The 20958-nt window shown below is 42.0% G+C and overlaps 1 pseudogene and 1 gene segment (V, D, J or C); both read left to right on the forward strand.

Annotated features, from left to right (window-relative positions):
- LOC103073404 (Ig heavy chain V-III region VH26-like) overlaps positions 1–20958 on the forward strand; it is a 95774-nt gene that overhangs the window by 5642 nt on the left and 69174 nt on the right.
- Positions 971–16830, forward strand: LOC103073675 (eukaryotic translation initiation factor 3 subunit J pseudogene; annotated as a pseudogene).

Here is a 20958-nt window from a genome sequence, read left to right on the forward strand (position 1 = left end):
GTCACTGGCTCTGACAGAGTTAGAAATGAACACTTCTAGAGGGAGTGAGTCTGTGCACTGTGACCAGGTCACCTGCCCAGCATGTTGGGGTCCTGAGGAGCTTCCAGGAGCTGTCTGTTCTTAGACCATGCTAGTCCTGGGGATTCCTCAACGTCCACCCGCAAGGAAGGAGCCCTGAAGCTCGCGGTGTTCCTGCAGACACTCAGTTTTACACAGGAAACAGGCAGGTCAGGCTACTGGCCATGTCAGCAGTGCTGGGATCCATGACCATCTTAGTAAGAGTGACTACCTTGTCCACAAAATACACGGTGTGTTTAGTTGTTAAGAATAAATCCACCTCCAGGGCAACTCTTGATAATATTTAAACTGTTTCAGGTGAAGAAATGTCCACCCAAGTTAAGGGAAACACGAACTCTGTTGTGAATGATGATAAACATTAAATTTTACCTAAATTTGTCTGAATTCAATGTGATTATTACATGTATGGTTTCTCTCAAATACTTGCGCATCCAGGAAATAAACAGGAGGCAATGCAGAAAAGAAAAAACAAGTGTCTGTGTCTGACATCTTGAAGGACCCTGAATGTTTGATGGGTATTTATGTGAAATATATACATCCATGGGATTGAAGTCTATTCCCCAAATCTGCCGTTAATCCTTGAGCACAGCTGATTTCCTGACTAGCCCTTCAGCATCATTTCATTCCTGGACACAGAGTCCCCCAGGCATATGGAGGGGACCCCAGGTGGGGGCTGAGTTCTCTGAGGGCACAGTCAGCACCCTCCTCAGGTGGAGCCCCAGAGACTGGGACCTCCCTTCACTACTTTCTGCTTTTTATAAAAAGGTCCCTCCCTTATGCAAATATCCCCTTAGACCACAGGGTAAAAACAAAGTACCTGTTCACTTAAATTCGGGTTTCTCCTCAGGCTTGAAGAGAACTTCTGGGCTTCCTGAATCGCATCTGCAGGAAGATGAATCCACTGTGGTTCTTCGTCTTCCTGGTGTCAGCTCCCAGAGGTGAGTGTCTCAGGGATTCAGACGTGAGCACATGGGGAAGCTGCATCTGAGCCCATGAGTCACCGAGGTTCTCTCTGTCCACAGGTGTCCTGTCCCAGGTGCAGCTGCAGGAGTCGGGACCCAGCCTGGTGAAGCCCTCACAGACCCTCTCCCTCACCTGCGCTGTCTCTGGATTCTCATTAAGCAGCTATGCTGTAGGCTGGGTCCGACAGCCTCCAGGAAAGGGGCTGGAGTGGGTTGGGGGTATAAATAGTGGTGGAAGCGCATATTATAACCCAACTCTTAAGTCCCGGCTCAGCATCACCAGGGACACCTCCAAGAGCCAAGTCTACTTATCGCTAAGCAGCCTGACAACTGAGGACACAGCCGTGTATTACTGTGCGAAAGACACAGTGAGGGGAACTCAGTGTAAGCCCAGACACAAACCTCCCTGCACGGAGGCCCGTAACACCAGGGGGCGCACAGGACCCACCAAGTACAGGGCTGAGGCCTGGGGCAGCTGCAGATAAGGGCTGGGAGGGGATTCTTGTTAGAACCTGTGCTTTCCCCTGCCTGCTCAAGATCTCCACCAGAGACCCTGTTCTGTATCCTACTATTTCATTGTTTTGGATTATGTTGTGTCTAGAAAATTTTGTGTGCATGTACGTATTTGTTTAATTTTATTTTTATTATAGTTATATATATATAGATATAGATATATCTATACATACACATATACACACACATATAGTATACAGGAATTAAGGCTGTTTTTCATTTCTTTAGTTTTGTTTTTCACAAGGGAGCTCAATACAACCCTGAGCCTCACCATAATGTTCAGTCTGAGACTGATGTTTGTGAAACTGGTAAATATCCTGAGAATGCACATGAGATTTTTAAACAGTATTAATTTTTGTCCTGTTTTTGTACATGTGGAAGGAAGAGACACACCATCCTGCTTTCAGTCAACCTGCACAAACAGGTTGAGTTCTGCAACATGCAGTGTTACAGACTCTAGTGCCAGAGCGCCCCAATTCTGCACATGCAATGATCCTTGTTATTCACAGATTACATATTTTCAAATTCAGCTACTTGCTAGCTTTTATTAGCACCCCAAAATTAATGCTGTCATTTTGTGATCATTCATGGACATTTACAATGTGGCCGGTTCTTTGAATCACCCAACACACACACACACACACACACAGACACACACACACACACACATTCTCATCTGAGGTCCATCAAGGAGATACTCTCTTTTCTTCTTTTAACTCCCGTCATGTAAATGAGCAATTTCTGGGGTCAACATAGGGCCATGCTTTTCACAGTTCTGTGATTTTTGGCAATTGTTTAAAGTAGTCCCATGCACAGTGCTGAAGAGCAGTCTAGTGTCCCTACACTCAAACGGCTGTGCGTGGACCTAGGAGAAAATATACATGACAGATCAGCTTCATTCAGGCATGAGTTATGTGGCCGTGGGCTGTGAGATTGATATTCGTGTTTCCAATATAAATCTCAAACAGAACACGAAGACAAAACTCACTGCTGCATATTTGATGCAGCTTTGGAAACTTGGTCTTATTCCAAATACAGCATTTCAAGTGGGGGCTTATGGCCAAGAAGAGGGTGGTGTGGAGTGGACGGGAAATTAAGAGAAGAAAGACAGGCTAAGGGAGACCCTAAGCTGTATTTACATAGACTCAAAAGGACTCTTGCTAAAGGGTGACCAGGGTGGTCAGATACCGTGTGGGTGATAGGAGGTTTGAAGGATTTGATCAAATACAGCGGGTGATCAGAGTTCAAGGGTAGGGGATTCTCATTATTCTCACTTAGCAGGGCTCTTGACAAAACCTGGCCATGCAAATATAAACACAGAAGCCCACAGGTCAAGACGAGTTGAGAAGAGAATTACAAGGAGCCTGTTGGCTAAGGGGTGGTCAGGGGTCTTTGTCACACTTCAGAGGAGGAATAATGAACAGACAAGTAGACCAGGGATGCACACAGACACACAGAGAAAAGACCATCTGAGGACTCAGTGAGAAGAGGTCCACCTGCAAGCAAAGGAGAAAGGCCTGAGAAGGACCCAAACCTGCTGACACCGTGACCTTAGACTTCTTGCCTCCAGGCCTGAGAGGAATCCATTGCTGTTGTTTAATCCACCCAGTCTGTTATTCTGTAATGGCCACACTAGCCAACTAGTACACCTATAATATAGACACAGATAGACATGTATGGAAATGTAAGTATCATATTGGAAAAGAAACATCACGCATCCTCCAGGGATGACTTAATGATCGTCCCCAAAAAGACATATAAGTGTCCACTTTAACATTCTTTAGAATTCATAATAGAATGTGGAATGATTTCTGGATAAATTAATGTCAGTAATATTTCTTCATGAGACTTTTATTTGAAATTTAGGCCACTACCTACTCTTATTAGTTGTCCAGTTTTTAATTGTTTAATGACATAAGTGATTCTTCTGTTGAACTTCAAATCTACTTCCAGCTTCAGATGGATTTCCAAGTTCTTTCAGCGTGAAAAATCTCCCCAGTCCTGTTTGATGCAAAACCTTTCACTTGAATAGCATGAGTAATGTTTATATCTGGAATTTGATGTCCATATAACACTGGAGTCATTTTCTCCCCTAGAGGACATTTGGAAATATCTGGACACGGGTTGGACTGTAACATTTGGGCTGTGCTGTCAGTACCTAGTTATCTAGTGGGTAGAGTCCATCCGTGCTGACACACATAGTACAATGCACACAACATTATAAGCCACATGCAAGTCCCCAGTAAAAATGGAGAGAATAACTCTTTTATCAAGGGAAAAGGGGAGTCAAAAGGACTATAGAGAACTGAGTCCATGGTTTCTCTTTGGCTGAGTTCTTGCCAGAAAATTAGAGGTAAACTTTCTTCCTCTTGTTGGTTTCTGAGATCGTCAAAGGGCATGAGAACCTCCCTTCTGTTAACCCAATTTTATTTGAGTTTTCTCTTCATTATTATTATTATTGTTGTCATTGTTTTTATTTTACTTTTTCCACATTTTTTACAACTATCTTCTAATTTTAATCGGAGTTAAAGTTTGGAATAGACAGTAACATTTGGAACCAATTAAATATAATTTTACCATTTTCTTTCCATGACTTGTTATAATTATCCTACCATGAGGTAATGAATGTTATTGCAGAGAAAAGCTTATTTTTTACTTTCTAAATTTTATTGTTTTAATTAGTTTATTTTTATTGAAGAATATTTGATTTATAATGGGTTAGTTTCAGGTGTACAGCAAACTGATTCAGTCATATATATATATATATATATATATATATATATATATATACACATATGTATTATTTTTCAGATACTCGTCCCATATAACTTATTACAAAATATTGAGAATGGTACCCTGTGATATATAGCAGGTCCTTGTTGATTATCTATTTTATACATAGTAGTGTGTTTATGTTAATCTCAAATCCCTAATTTACCCCTCCCTCTCACTTTTCCCCTTTGGTAACCATGAATTTTATTTTGAAGGCTCTGAGTCTGTGTCTGTTTTATAAATAAGTTCATTTATATCATTTTTTTAGAATCCATATATAAGTGATTTCACATGTTATTTGTCTTTCTCCATCTGACTTACTAAACCTAGTATAATATTCTCTAAGTCTATCCACGTTGCTGCAAATGGCATTATTTCATTCTTTTTTTTATGTCTGAGTAATATTCCATTGTATGTATGCACCATATCTTCTTTATCCATTCATCTGTCAATGGACATTTAGGTTGCTTCCATGTCCTGGATATTGTAAATACTGCTGCAATAAAAATTGGGGTGCATGTATCTTTTCAAATTATAGTTTACTCTGTGTATATTCACAGGAGTGGGATTGCTGGATCATATGGTAGCTCTATTTTTACTTCTTTAAGGAACGTATATACTGTCCACCACTGTGGCTGTAGCTATTTACATTCCTACCAACAGTGTAGGAGAGTTCCTTTTCTACACACCACCTGCAGCATTTATTATCTGTAGCCGTTTTAATGATAGCTATTCTAACTGGTCTGAGGTGATGCCTCATCGTAGTTTTGATTTGCATTTCTCTAATAATTAGCGATGCTGAGCATTATTTCATCTGCATTTTGGCCATCTGTATATCTTCTTTGGAGAAATGTCTATTAAGTCTTCCGCCCATTTTTTGATTGTATTGTCTGTTTTTCTGATATTGAGCCTTATGATCTGTTTGTATACTTTGGAGATTAATCGCTTGGTTGTTGCATTGTTTGCAAATATTTTCTTCCATTCAGTAGGTTTTCTTTTTTTTCTTTCAATTTCCTTTGCTGTGCAAAAGCTTTTAACTTTAATTAGGTCCCGATTGTTTATTTTTGGTTTTATTTCCATTACTCTAGGAGACAAATGCAAAAAGATATGGCAGTTATGTCAAAGGATGTCTGCCAATGTTTTCCTCTAAGAGTTTCATAGTATCCATTTATACAATGGATACTATAAAACTCTTAATTAGTATCCATTTATATATATTCATAGTACACATTTAGATATTTAATCCCTTTTGAGTTTGTTTTTGTGTATCGTGTTAGAGAATGTTCTAATTTCTTTCTTTTACATGAAGCTGCCACTTTCACATCACCACTTATTGAAGAGACTGTCTTTTCTCCATTGTATATTCTTGCTTCCTTTGTCGTTGATTAATTGACCATATGTGTGTGGGTTTATCTCTGGAATTTTTATCCTGTTTCATTGAACTATATTTCTGTTGCTGTGCCAGTACCACACTGTTTTGATGACTGTAGTTCTGTAGTATAATCTAAAGCTAGGGAGCCTGATCCCTCCAGCTCCAATTATCTTTCTCAATATTTCTTTGGCTATTTGGGGTCTTTTGTGGTCCCATAGAAAATTTTTTTTAATTTCTTCTAGTTCTTTGATAAATGTTAGTGGTAATCTGATTGGGATTGCATTTAATCTGTACATTATGTTGGGTAGTATCCTCATTTGACAATACTGATTATTCCAATCAAAGAACATAGTATATCTTTCCATCTGTTTGTGTCATCTTTGATTTCTTTCATCACCATCCTATAAATTTCAGAGTACGGATCTTTTCCCTCCTTAGGTAGGTTTATTCCTAGCTGTTTTATTTTTTTTTTTTTTTCATGCCATAGTAAACGGAATTGTTTCCTTAATTTCCCTTTCTGATCTTTGTTTTTAATGGGTAGAAATGCAACAGATTTCTGTGTATTAATTTAGTATCCTGCAACTTTACCAAATTCATTGAGAGTTCTAGTAGTTTTCTGGTAGCATCTTTAGGATTTTCTATGTATAGTATCCCGTCATCTGAAAACAGTGACAGTTTTACTTCTTTTCCAATTTGGATTTTTTTTTATTTCTTTTTCTTCTCTGATTGCCATGGCTAGGACCTCCAAAACTATGTTGAATAAGAGTGGTGAGAGTGGTCATTCTTGTCTTTTTCCTGATCTTAGTGGAAATGCTTTCAGTTTTTCACCATTGAGAATGATGTTTGCTGTGGGTTTGTCATATATGGCCTTTATTATGTTGAGGTAAATTGCCCATTTTCTGGAGTGTTTTTATCATAAACCGGTGTTGACATATACGTGGAATCTAAAGAAGAAAAAATGGTCATGAAGAACCTAGGGGCAAGACAGGAATAAAGACACAGACCTACCAGAGAATGACTTGAGGATACGGGGAGGGGGAAGGGTAAGCTAGGACAAAGTGAGAGGGTGGCATGGACATATATACACTACCAAACGTAAAATAGATAGCTAGTGGGAAGCAGCCGCATAGCACAGGGAGATCAGCTCGGTGCTTTGTGACCACCTAGAGGGGTGAGATAGGGAGGGTGGGAGGGAGGGAGATACAAGAGAGAAGAGGTATGGGGACATAAGTATATGTATAACTGATTCACTTTGTTATAAAGCAGAAACTAACACACCATTGTAAAGCAATTATATTCCAATAAATATGTTTAAAAAATAAATAAATAAAATGGGTGTTGAATTTTGTCAAAAGCTTTCTCTGCATTGATTGAGATGATCATATGGTTTTTATTCCTTAATTTGTTAATATGGTGCATCACATTGATAGATTTGCGTATATTGAAGAATACTTGCATTCCTGTGACAAACCCCACTTGATCATGGTGTATGATTCTTTTAATGTGCTGATGGATTCTGTTTGCTAGTATTCTGGTGAGGATTTTTGCATCTATGTTCATCAGTGATATTCGTCTGTAATTTTCTTTTTTTGTGATATTTTTGTATGGTTTTGGTATCAGGGTAATGGTGGCCTCGCAGAACCAATTTGGAAGTGTTCATCCCTCTGCTATATTTTGGAAGAGTTTGAGAAGGATAGTTGTTAGCTCTTCTCAAAATGTTTGATAGAGTTTGCCTGTGCAGCCATCTTGTCCTGGAATTTTGTTTGTTGGAAGATTTTTAATTACAGTTTCATTACTTGTGTTAGGTCTGTTTATATTTTCTAATTTTTCAGGTTAGTCTTGGAAAATTGTACCTTTCCAAGAATTTGTCCATTTCTTCATGGTTGTCAAGTTTATTAGCATATAGTTGTTTGTAGTAGTCTCTTATAGTCCTTTTTGTTTCTGTGCTGTCTGTTGTGATTTCTCCTGTCTCATTTCTAATTTTATTGATTTGTGTCCTCTCCCTTTTTTTCTTGATGAGTCTGGCTAAATGTTTATCAATTTTGTTTACCTCCTCAAAGAACCAACTTTTAGTTTCACTGATCTATGCTATTGTTTTCTTCATCTGTATTGCACATATTTCTGCTCTGATATTTATTATTTTTTTCCTTCTACTTACTTTGGTTTTCTTTGTTCTTTTTTCTTTAATTGCATTAAGTGCAAAGTTAGGTTGTTTACTTGAGATTTCTCTTGTTTCTTGAGGTAAGATTGTATTGCTGTAAACTGATGAAAGGAATCAAAGATGACACAAACAGACAGAGAGATATACCATGTTCTTGGATTGGAAGAATCAATATTGTCAAAATGACTATACTACCCCAAGCAATCTACAGATTTAATGTAATGTCTATTAAATTACTGAGGGCATTTTTCAAAAATTAGAACAAAACATTTTACAATTGGTATGGAAACACAAAAGACTCTGAATAGCCAAAGCAATCTTTAGAGACAAAGATGGAGCCAGAAGAATTAGCTTCCTGACTTCAGACTATACTACTATACTACAAAGCTACAATCATCAAAACAGTATGGTACTGAGCACAAAAACAGAACTATAGATAAATGGAACAGGATAGAAAGCCCAGAGATAAACCCTCGCACCTATGGACATCTAATCTATGACAAATTAGACAAGAATATACAGTGGAGAAAAGACAGTCTTTTCAATAAGTGGTGTTGGGAATACCGGACAGCTACAGGGAAAAGAATGAAAGTGAAACACTCCCTAACACTAGATACAGTAATAAACTCAAAATGGATCAAAGACCTAAATGTCAGGCCAGATACTATCAAACTCTTAGAGGAAAACATAGGCAGGACACACTTTGACATAAATCACAGCAAGATATTTTTTGATCCACATCCTAGAGTAATGAAAATTAAACAAAAATAAGCAAATGGGACCTCTTTAAACTTAAAAGATTTTGCACAGCAAAAGAAACCATGCAAGAAATGAAAAGACAACCCAAAGAATGGGTTGAGAAAATATTTGCAAATGAAGAACCCGACAAGGAATTCATCTCCAAAATATTCAAACAGCTTGTACACCTCAATATCCAAAAACAAAAAATGCAAACGACTTAAATAAATAATGGGTGGAAGATCTACGTAAACATTTATCTAAAAAAGACATACAAATGACCAAAAGTCACATGAAAAAAAAATGCTCAACATCACTAATTATTAGAGAAATGCAGATCAAATCTACAATGAGGTATCACCTCACAAAGGTCAGAATGGCCGTCTTCGCAAATCTACAAACAATTCTTGGTGGGAATGTAAATTGATACAGTGACTAAGGAGAACAGGATGGAGGTTCCTTAAAGAATGAAAAATAGAATACCATATGACCCAACAATCCCAGTCCTGGGCATATACTCAGAGAAAACCATAACTCAGAAAGATACATACTCCCCAATATTCATTGCAGCACTATTTACAATAGCCAGGACATGGAAGCCACCTAAATGTCCATCAACAGAAGAATGGATAAAGAAGATGCAGTACATATATACAATGGAATATTGCTCAGCCATATAAAGGAACAAAATAATGCCATTTGCAGCAACATGGGTGGACATAGAGATTGTCATACTAAGTGAAATAAGTCAGACAGAGAAAGCCAAGTATCACATGAAATCATTTATATGTGGAATCTAAAAAAACAAAACAAAACAACAGGGTACATATGAATTTATTTCCAAAACCAAAGTAGAATCATGGATGTAGAAACAAATTTATGGTTACCAGGGATTAAGTGGGGGAGGGATAAATTGTGAGATTGGGATGGACATATACACACTACTATATATAAAATAGATAATTAATAAGAACCTGCTGTATAGCACAGGGAACTCTACTCAATAGTCTGTAATGGCCTATATGGGAAAAGAATCTTAAAAAAGAGTGGATATATGTATATGTATAACTGATTCACTTTGCTATACACCTGAAACTATCACAACATTGTAAATCAACTATAGTAAAAAAAAAAAAAAGAAAGAAAGAAAGAAAAGAGTGTATGTATATATATGTATAACTGATTCACTTGGTTGTACACCTGAAACTAATATAACATTGTAAATCAACTATATTCCAATAAAAATTAAACAAAAAATAGTGTAATCACTAATTCCAATTAGCAGCTCTTCAAAAATGAAATAAAAAACTAAGTTGCCATTATGGATATATAACCATCTGAGTCCTTAGAAAAATATAATGATAAATATATGTAAGTACATAATAATAGCAATAATAACAATAACAATAAAGTCATAAGAGATTTTGAGCTCTTAGTCAAACATTTTGGGTGGAAACTGTCCGCTCTCTAAGGTCGTCAGCTGGTTCTGAAGGTCTTACAACAGCAGTTTTCTAGCAAAGATCAGAACATCCATGAGAATCTCCAGTTTGAGGGGCTCACCTGGGGAGCCTTCCAGTTGTGTGGGATTATGAATTGATTCCTTAGTTACTGTGATCAGTTCAGTGTTTTTTCCCCAAAAAATACACATGCTGAAACCCAATGCCCAACATGATGGTATTGGGAGAAGTGCCCTTGGGGAAGGGCTTAGGTCGAGAGGGTGGAGACCTTCTGAATGGGATCAGTGCCTTGTAAAGAGGACAGGGAAAGCTCCCTGTCCCATCGCACCAGGTGAGGTACCAGGGAAAAGTCAGCCATCTAGGCAGCAGTTTCTCTCCAGGAATCATGTCTTCCAGACCCTGATCTTGGGCTTCTCAGACTACAGAAATAGGAGAAATAAATGTCTATGGTTGTAACCCACCCAGTCTACGGTACTTTGTTTGTGGAGCCAAGTGGACTAAGACAGCTGTGAAACAAATACCCAAATGTCCACACTCAGGAGGTTCACAGCTGTGTTTGTTGTTAAAAGTACCTGATATGGTCCCTCAGTGAGGTTCAAGGGCAGTTTTTCTCTGATGTCTCTTTCAATAGATAAAATTAACTGGTTGAATATCCTAGAAGGCTATTGATTAGATGCAGTGAGCAGGCAACCTTTGTCTTGGTGCCAGGAGTGGATGTTATACATGAATCCTTTCCGTTATCTTGTGTGTCCGACTGCAATAGGGCAGAGATGGTATTGCAGGGACATGTCTCTAAATGCATGGTCCTTCCAGTTACCACCTCACAGGGCGAAAATTGATTTTTCTTTGAGGTACTTGATAATGATGTCGCTAGTGCTAAGGGGGGGGACCTTTGGCCAAGTTTTGGAAATTTTGGGAGCTACTTTTTCAACCTTTCCAGAAGACTGTGGATGGTGATGACTGTGGAGTGCTGAGTCATAGTGACACCTTACAGGGTTGTTTTATAAAGATTCCTGTAAGGTGAGCACCTCAGTCACTTGGTATGAATGTTGCTACACCACAAGTGGAACACAAATTCAAGAATCGTTCTATGAACTCTAAGGGCTGTAGCCTTCTGGCAAGGAATTACTTCAAGAAAGCCAGAAATTAGACCTAAAATAAATAAAATATATTCAAATTCCAGACTCTGGAAGCTGAGTTAAATCCATCTCAGTGTGTTCAAAGGACCCTAGAGGACTGTTTCTGTGTGCCTTCTGTACAGTTTCACAGGATTTCATTGTTGGCTGCTTACACAGAACTGAGAAATCACCTTAGTTGTATTTTTTATGATTTTTGTGGGGGTTTTTTTGTTTATTTGTTTGTTTTTAGTTTCCACATGTGTTGATTTAAGATAGTCACCAATTTTCGTCTGTACTGAATTCACACTCCTTCAGATGGGACATGTACCCACCACCCCTGACTCAAGAGGGGACTGGAACCCACTGTCATCTGATTGAAACAGCTAACCTGGTGTCAGGACTCTCTGGAGATCGGGTTCTATTGTCCCATCTCAGAAAGAATTCAGCCAGAGGCAAAGCTATAGGCAAAGTCTGAGTTAATTAGCATAGGATGCTTGTGAGAGATACAAGTGGGCAGCCAAGCCCAGAGAACAAAGAGGGCCACATTTTTTTTTTTTTTTTTTTTTTTTGGGGGGATGCGGGCCCCTCACTGTTGTGGCCTCTCCCATTGGGGAGCACAGGCTCCAGACACACAGGTTCAGCGGCCATGGCTCACAGGCTCAGCCGCTCCGCGGCATGTGGGATCTTCCCGGACCGGGGCACGAACCCTTGTCCTCTGCATCGGCAGGCGGACTCTCAACCACTGCGCCACCAGGGAAGCCCGAGGGCCACATTTTTATAATCAATGAAAAAGTGGGAGGGGTGAAGAAAACCTTCTTTGTCATTGTTAGGTAGACATCAAGTCTTACATCACCAATTCCTCCTTTAACCCTGTATGGTTTAACCCGGAAGGTCATGACACTATTTAAATCATATGCATATTAGCAGAAGGGTGGCAACATATACTAAAATATGGTAATTCATCTCAGGTTTCTGTATAATGTCCCCTCTCACCTATATTTCTGTCCTGGCTACATGCAGAAATGCTACTCTTCAAGATTATTAACTCCCTGCCTTCATGTAACAAGATTCAGACCACACATCTATTGTCTTGTGTTTTAACTATCAGGATTTGTGGCTTAGAGTGTGCCTGGCACTTGGATGCACCTGGTCTTCCTTCTAGGTAGAGTAGATTGTTGCTTGGTTACTCGATTCTTTTCTTGAGTGGTCATGAGCTTACAGAAGTCTCCCAAACTCCTATAATTCCCTTTCTGCCTTTAATCCCCTCGTGAGATTTCTAAACTAATTGTTCATTTATCCTACTCTATGCCTATCAGTACCATGCAGAGAAGATTAATAGAGAAGTTTAACTTATATTTATTTGAAAATATCCAATGTCACAAAATGTGAGCTTGCAGATTATCTGAATAAAGTTGCTAACTCGAATTTTTCTATTATTTTTTACATAAAATCAATTTCTTATTTAAGACTGTATATCTTATGACTTTCTTGGATGCCTCCAGAATTTTTTTTTTTTTTTTTTTTTTTTTTTTTTTCCACACTGCATGGCTTGTGGGATCTTAGCTCCCCAACCAGGAATCAAACCCGGGCCCTCGGCAGTGAGAGCGCAGGGTCCTAACCACTGAACCACCAGGGAATTCCAAGAGATTTATCTTTCAGAGTCTAGAAAAGTGAGAACCAGATTAAGGCCACTCTTTGGCAAATGATCTGCTATAGGATTATCTACAGCTTTCATAGTATCTAATTTTGCACTGCCTTCCCCTTTATATGCCAAGTCTCTAGGGTATAGGCCTGTCTAAAAGTTCCTTACCTTGTTGTTCATCTGATGATGTTTCCAGCAGATATGAGACGACACCCTGCTTTGTTTTCAAAATGATCCAATACCTTGCACTACTCCCCAAACCTATGTGTTTATTCTCTGGTCTTCGCCAACTGACAAGCTCTAGTAACTGCAGTAACTTCTATCATTTGGGTGGATTTTACAACAGATAGAGGAATATCTTCTAAAGCAAAGATTTTGCTAGCAATACTAATTCCTGGTTAATAATCTCAGTTTTAATTTTGAGGTATGGCCCATGAAAACATGACACCAGGTCAAGGTTATCAGTGAGAGAGCCTAACACATCTAAGGAACGTACAGGATTTTCCCAGCTCCAGATGAAACAACTGTGAGCACCATCTTGGTGGTCAGCCATGTCTCATGACTGTCTAATGCAACAAACGCCGACTTTGAGCTCAGTGGAACTTAGTGATTTTCAAATCACTTTTTATCTTAATGGCTTTAGATAATTATGTGAAGCTATTTCAGCAGATAGTGTAGGAAGACCGATTGAACTGAGTAAACAATGAGGAAAATCACAAACTAATGAAACAAGAGCCCAGATGTGAGTGTTTCCAGGCTTGGGGGATTCAACAGTTCATGTACCCAGAGAGGGGGTTTGAACAATCTTCCACATGGAACACGCACATGTCAGCTTCACCCCCAGTTGACCCACATCCCGTATGGAGGTGGTGACAGCATTCCCAAGGCCACATGCAGACCTGGAAAGGGACTGGGGGTAGGGGGAGGACTCCTCCCCTAAATTAGCTCCTCGGGAACCAGGGGTGCCCCATAAGACACTCTATCCTGCCTTCTGACTAGAACTTTGTCACCAGGGACATGACCAGCTGCTCACCTGTTGCACTTTTTGAATTCCAGCCTTTTGGGGGGAGGTTTGGAATCTGAGACTTTTATGTAAGAGTCTTGCCTTGCTGTGTCCTTCAGCCCCGTCTTCCTATGTTCAGTTATGTCTGTCCAGGATCCTCTTAACTTAGTGGCATTAGATTCCTCCTTTTACTAACACGTCAAAGATGACCTCTGCTGGTACTTCTGGTTTCTGCATCGACAGGTAATGCGTTTGGAAATGGTCATTTCCATCCTTAAAGCAAGAACATTCTGAATAAACTGAACACGAACAATCTCCCTGAACCTAACAGAGTCCTGACATTGCAGGGGAAACCCCCACCCCAAAACTAGAGAGGTGGGCACGTCCAGAATCCAGGTGAGATCTGCCCACCTGGAAGAGAAGCTGCTGGGGGAGCACCTACTGTTGAATAATTATGCATGTCTGTAGGACCAGGGTGGACCAGTGTGAGGATGAGAATTTCTGGGGTCCACACTCCATAATTTGTGCGATTTAAACCCAGAAACATCCAAGTGCTCACAGTAAGGATCCATATTTATCCCTTCATGACATCTGATAGAGGGAAGCAAAGACTAACAACTGAGAAATATTGAAACATACCCAGAACTTCCATCAGGCAGACCCTCCAGAGGAAGGAGTATGCCACAAGCTTCTTTTAGGAGGTGAGTAGGAATTCTTGTCCTCTCCAGACCCAGGGAGGGGGCACAGCTATCAGGTTAAGAGATTAAAAAGGAATAGACAGGGGACACTGCAGCCTGGGAGGGAGTAGGGGCAGTGGATGAGCCACAACACTGGAGACCCTTATGGAGGTCACAGCCCAGACCCAGTTCCACTGAACCACAGGTATTAAACCTTAGCCATGTAGAAAGCCCCCTCCTCACACATGACCTCCACCCCAGTGTCCTGGCAGTGGATTAACACTGAAAGATCCACGATGTGCAGCCTCTCTCTGGGGAGGGGAACTAGTGATGCACCAAGACCACATCCAGGACGTCAGAGCACTGGCGCTTCGGTACCTACAGCTGGGAGACCAGGCTCAGAGCACCTCACTCCTGGACCTCAGATTCCATTCTCTCTTGTGCCCTGATGGTCATGGCCAAAACCTCTGTCCTGCTCTTGGGTATTTGATACGTTCAGGAATACCTATGAAGACTTCACCAGAGACTCAGAACCAGAAAGGGAAGCAGGTTTGTCGCAGGGACTTGGTGGAGTGGACGTGGCTGACTAAGTAGTGGGCCTGTCTCCCCATCGGGTGCCAGGTCCTGAGGTCCTCGGGGCAGGCGGTCAGGAGGGGAGGTGACGGGCAGGATGGAGCCCGAGGATGGAGGCACCTGCGGCCGTCCTGGTGCACAGGTGCCCTGCCAGGGTACGACCCACACAGCCGACCTAGCTCGCCTGCCCGCGCTGCCCCCTCATGCAGGTGACCCCACAGGGGAGCATCGCCTGAGCCGGGTGACAGGGGCTCTGCCTTCTCCTCCTTCGACTTCTCAGGGGTGTCCCCTCCACAGGTGCGGCCACTGCTTTGAGTTGTCTAGGGGGTGGCTGCACTGGTTTCTGACAATGTGGGGCAAAGCCTGGTCCCTTCTTATGGGGCCCCTGCAGGGTTCCAGGTGCTGCAGAAACGGGCAAACCCAATGTGTGTGCACCTTTCTTTGTCTACTTGCATTTGTTCTGTTTGTCAAATCAAGTCACACACCTAGGCTTAGTGCCAGTGGGAGGGGCACCGCCCTGTGCTAGATTCAGGGAAGAAAGACAAATTTGGGATCATTGCTGCCAACATCAGGTTGTGTGTGCATGTGTGTGTGTGTGTGTGTGTGTGTGTGTGTGTGTGTGTGTGTCATTGGAATAGTAGAGGGGGAGTGGGCATTGAGCCCCATGATTTCTATGCTCAGCTATTCTCTGACATAATATTAGACCATAGGAGCCTCCAGGAGATGAGAGGCCCCCAAAGTCCTTGAGAGTGTCTGGACTCACTATAAGTGTCAACTGCATCAGTGCATCCACAGATCCAGGGAAGGGGCTCCCTGGTGTTTTCATAAAATGCTTGTTTGGGGTCTCCCTACCGAGTATGTGGATTTATTGAGGCTATTTCTAGACATGATTAAACATAATATGTTGTCTCTAAAAGAATATTCTGAAGGCAGAAAACAGCCATTTAATCCTGGACTAGAGACGCCGGAAGGTAACTGCCCTGTGAGCCCAGGCAGGATCCTCCCCTGCAGGGTATGCGCTGGGCTGCAGGGGGCGCTCAGGACCACCCAGCACAGGGCTGCAGCCCAGGCGCGGGCGCAGAGGGGACGGGGGAGGGGTTTGCTCTCAGAGGCTCAGTCTCCTCTTTTCAATTAAAGCAATAATTAGGCTCACACCCGGCTTGAGACGGCGGCGGCGGCGGGGGACTCCACTCCTGGGACGCGGACACGTTCTCCGTGGAACACCCGGTGCGGAAGGTGGGGGGCGGCGGCATCGCCGGCGGGGACCGCTGGGAAGGCGAGGACGAGGACGAGGACGTCAAGTTAGAAGAGCCCAGAGTGCTAACACCAGAGCAATTAGCAGATAAACTGCGGCTAAAGAAATTACAGGAAGTCAGACCTCGAAGCAGCGAAAGAAACTTTTGGTGTTAATAATACAGTTTATGGAATAGATGCTGTGAACCCATCTTCAAGAGATGCCTTCATGGAGTTTGGAACGTTACTAAAAGATAAAATTACACAATATGAAAAATCACTATATTATGCCAGTTTTTTGGAAGCCTTAGTTTGAGATGTGTGTATTTCATTGGAAATTGATGACTTGAAAAAGATTACCAGTTCATTGACTGTACTTTGCAGTGGAAAACAGAAGCAAGAAAAGCAAAGCCAAAAAGAAGAAAGGTGTGGTGCCCAGAGGGGGATTTAAAGGCTACCGTGAAAGCCGATCTGGCAGATTATGGTGGTTGTGATGGAGGATATGTACAGGACTATGAGGACTTCATGTGACATTTTATCTTCTCCTGGTGTCTTCTTTCTCTTGCCCACAATCCCTTCAACATGTAGCACAACTTCCTTTCCTTTCAGTTGGGCCAAATGCTACAGTCAGAAGGGCAGGATCTTTTGTGCTGGTTATTAACCCCTTGACACTTAGGTGCTAAGGTGCAAGTGAGGGAACTTGGAACTTGCTGCCACGGGGTTAAAATCGGGAACCTCCATTGCTACTAAATCATAGTTTAAAAACACAGACCTAATCATGTTGTTGTTGCTATCTGATTCCATAGCAGCAGTCACTAAATTGGAAACAAAAGTTGCAACATGACAAAAAATTGTGTAGTATTTACCAGCAGCATTCAGTGATACAGCCTTAAGCGTACCTCCTTCAACTACTTTATAACTTGTGGAGAAAAGCGGTGCTGCAAGGGCATGGGGTGTGCACCTAGTGTTAAAGCTGCTTTGTCTTAAAATTGAGCGCGAGGATATTAAAAATACATTGTGGAGAAGACTGCTTATCGCAGAGTGAAGATACGGCAGCTGAAAAGCACTAGTTTGATACTTAAAACTTAAACGACCAAAACCCTCCAACTTGGAAGCTGAAGAAGTTAAGCCTCTCCATTATTGCATTTTACCAAGTCGTGGGATCTCTTGGGCGCATAGACTGTCTAGTTTCTATTTATCAGACTGTCCTACTGATGGAGTGCTTCAGATGGGGGAGGGAAACTCCCTATCTGCTCTGTTTGCCTGATTTAAGTGTCTGAGAAACAAATCTCCTTTGTTCTCCGAGGCTGCAGTGGATCAGCTTTAATAGGGTTTTGGCATTTCCTTTCCTTTGTAAAACGTGTTCAGCAAACTGCACCAGTTAACTACAGTTTGGTAAATTGTTATGTTAACAATTATGACATCTGCAATTTTGTTTGTTTGTTTGTTTTGTTTTGTTTAACATCTTTATTGGGGTATAATTACTTTACATGGTGTGTTAGTTTCTGCTTTATAACAAAGTGAATCAGTTATACATATACATATATTCCCATACCTCTTCCCTCTCGCGTCTCCCTCCCTCCCACCCTCCCTATAGGTACGCGGGCCTCTCACTGTTGCGGCCTCTCCCGCTGCGGGGCACAGGCTCCGGACGCGCAGGCTCAGCGGCCATGGCTCACGGGCCCAGCCGCTCCGAGGCATGTGGGATCCTCCCGGACCGGGGCACGAACCCGTGTCCCCTGCATCAGCAGGCAGACTCTCAAGCACTGCGCCACCAGGGAAGCCCTGCAATGTTTTATAAAGCAGCTAGTTTAATAAAGTCACTATTGTGAGGACTTAAATTTTGTGTTACCTCCTAAGAGATATTTTTGGAGAGTATAGAACAAAGCTCTCGGGACTAGAGTTCTCTGTATATTTATAAAGCTTAATAAGTGCTTGATGAATAGATGCAGTCTTAAAACAAAAATGATTTGCGAGGCCCTTAATAGTGTCTCCCTAGAGCAACAACGGTATGGAGCTGCCTTCCTCTTCTTATTTATTTGGGGAAATTGCTTGGTTGTTTAGATACTAAGGCCTAAGTAGGTACCTAGAAGAACTATTTATTTGGAGTAATTGAGCTTATAACTCAGGTTGTGGCTGTAAGCAGAGATTGGGTGATCTTCTCTGTTATATATTTTCTTTTAAGCAATTTAACCAAATCTCTGGCTGGAGTCTTATTTTGAAACGGCCACAGAATAAAAAGTAGGGACAGAGCAAAAAATGTTTTAAATTTCTCTTACACAGGAAGTAGGAACCTCAGTCAAAGCTCTGTAGACCACTAAGTGGAAGACAGGACCATCTAAATGATTTGAGGAATTAACCGAAAGCAGTGACTACACAGCAATAATTACAGCCAATAAAGATTGTTTTAAGGCAGACAAGGGCTAAGATTTCCTTAGCAGTAATAATGACATACGCTGAATTTAAAATCTATTTTATTATACAGGTCAAATAAATGGAAATGTATCATCTGTTCCTGACGTGTTTAATATTGGGTCCTATTGAAAACACTTACCTAATTCAATAAGACAATGAGAAGTAGGGCTTCAAGATACGTATGTATGTGTGTGTGTGTATGTTTGTTTGTTTGTTTTACCCAGTGGTTGCAGAGTTTGGGGACACACTGATTCCAGAAATAGGATATTCAGACATGAAAGCCCAGAACAGGTTCAGGCATCTGTGTCATTCAAAGGCTGGTTCACAATGAGGACCTTGTCCTTTGTGGGCTGGTCCCTCAGTGGGAGGAGCTCTGCCTGCACAGAGTTTAGGAACATGGCAGGGGATACATGTCCTCAAACAAGGGTGAGGATGTGGACCCTCAGCCTCCCACTAAGCATGGTTTAAGGGTAATCAGTCTGCTTCTTGTAAGATGGTCCATGTATTAAATACAAATTTTTCAGCTTCATGAATATGCAAATGAGCTGGTGCATCCTAGGTTGAATATGGATGTTCCGAGCCCTGAGAACATCACCCAACACCCACACCCCTTCCTCCACAAGAACCCCAAGAGCACAGCCCTCACCACAGACTGGAGCTGGAGAGTCCTCTTCCTGGTCGCGGTGGCTACAGGTAAGGGGCTCCCTGGTCTCTGGGGTGAGGAGGAATCTAGGATCAGTGAAGGGACGTTCCATCTACTTCTGTCTCTTGTCCACAGCTGTCCACTCCCAGGTCCAGCTGGTGCAGTCTGGGGCTGAGCTGAGGACCTGGGGTATCAGGGAAGGTCTCCTGCAAGGTTTCTGGATATGCCTTCACCAACTACGCTATGATCTGGGTGCCACATGCCCCTCAACAAGGGCTTGAGTGGGTGGGACAAATCTCCCCTAACGATGGTGACACAGGCTATGCACTATAGTTGCAGGGCAGAGTCGCCTTGACTGTGGACACTTCCACCAGCACAGCCGACATGGAGCTGAGAAGTCTGAGATCTGAGGACACAGCCATGTCTTACTATGCAAACATACAATGTGATAACCTGTATCCTGAGTGTTTCAGAAACCTGAGGGACAGGGCAGCTGTGCTGGGACTGAGGAAACACAGGGATGATTGGGTTAAAGCCTTCCAGAGAAAATGGGGTTAGAAACATGTGTTTACTGTATAGGAGGGATGTTCCGTACAATAAACACGCTGTAAGCAAAATTTAGGGACTACGGAGAAGCTCGAGTGAATAACGCAGGTACGAGCCTTCCCATGAGGCTGTTGTGTGAACCTGAGTCTTTAAGTGACTTGGGGACCTAGCTGAGAGCAAACTGCTCCACCCCATGGGCAGTCCAGGTTTATCTCCATGGAGAAGTGCTAACACGTGTTGCAGGTGCTTTAGCCACGTTACACCCCCAGCCATGAGTGAGCACTCCTGCGGCCCAGGTCCTCACCAGAGCCTGGTGCGTCCATGTTCTGCGTTCCAGCCTCTCAGCGTGCAGTGGTACCTCACAGTTGTTGCAGCTTGCGATCCCTGATGACATGTAACATGGTGCACCTTTCCAAGTGCTTATTTGCCATCTGCCCATCTTTTTTGGTGAGTTCAGAAATTCGGTCCACTTTTAATTGGCTTGCTTACTTTCTTTGGTTCAGTTATGAGTGTCGGTTTGCATTCACAGCACAAGTTCTTACCAGATATGCTATTTGAAAATATATTTTTCCAGTCTGTGGCTTGCCATTAGATTCCCTTAACAGGGGCTTTCAGAGAACAAATGTTTTTCATTGTGATGCTTTCTTATGTATCAATTTTTCCCCATGGATCGTGCTTTTGGTCTTATGTCTAAAAACTTGTTGACAAATTTAAGGACACCCAGAAGTTCTCCTAAGTTTCTGAGTGCAGGCCACCCTCAATGGGCGGGGTCGATGCTCCTTAACCTTGAAATGGAAGAACGGGGAACATGGAATTATGGGGAATTCTTCTCTGGGGGAGATGGTCTCTTCTCCTCCGCATGCTTTATTCCTTCAGTCATTTATTGGTATCTGTATGGACTCTTGGATATTTATTCTGCACTTTGAATTAAAAATAAACAGAAGGGAGAGACCTTCAAGATGGCGGAGGAGTAAGCCGCGGAGATCACCTTCCTCCCCACAGACACACCAGAAACACATCTACACGTGGAACAGCTCCTACAGAACACCTGCTGA

The sequence above is a fragment of the Lipotes vexillifer genome, unplaced genomic scaffold (genome assembly GCF_000442215.2).
Source record: "Lipotes vexillifer unplaced genomic scaffold, Lipotes_vexillifer_v1.1 scaffold650, whole genome shotgun sequence".
NCBI lineage: Eukaryota > Metazoa > Chordata > Mammalia > Artiodactyla > Lipotidae > Lipotes > Lipotes vexillifer.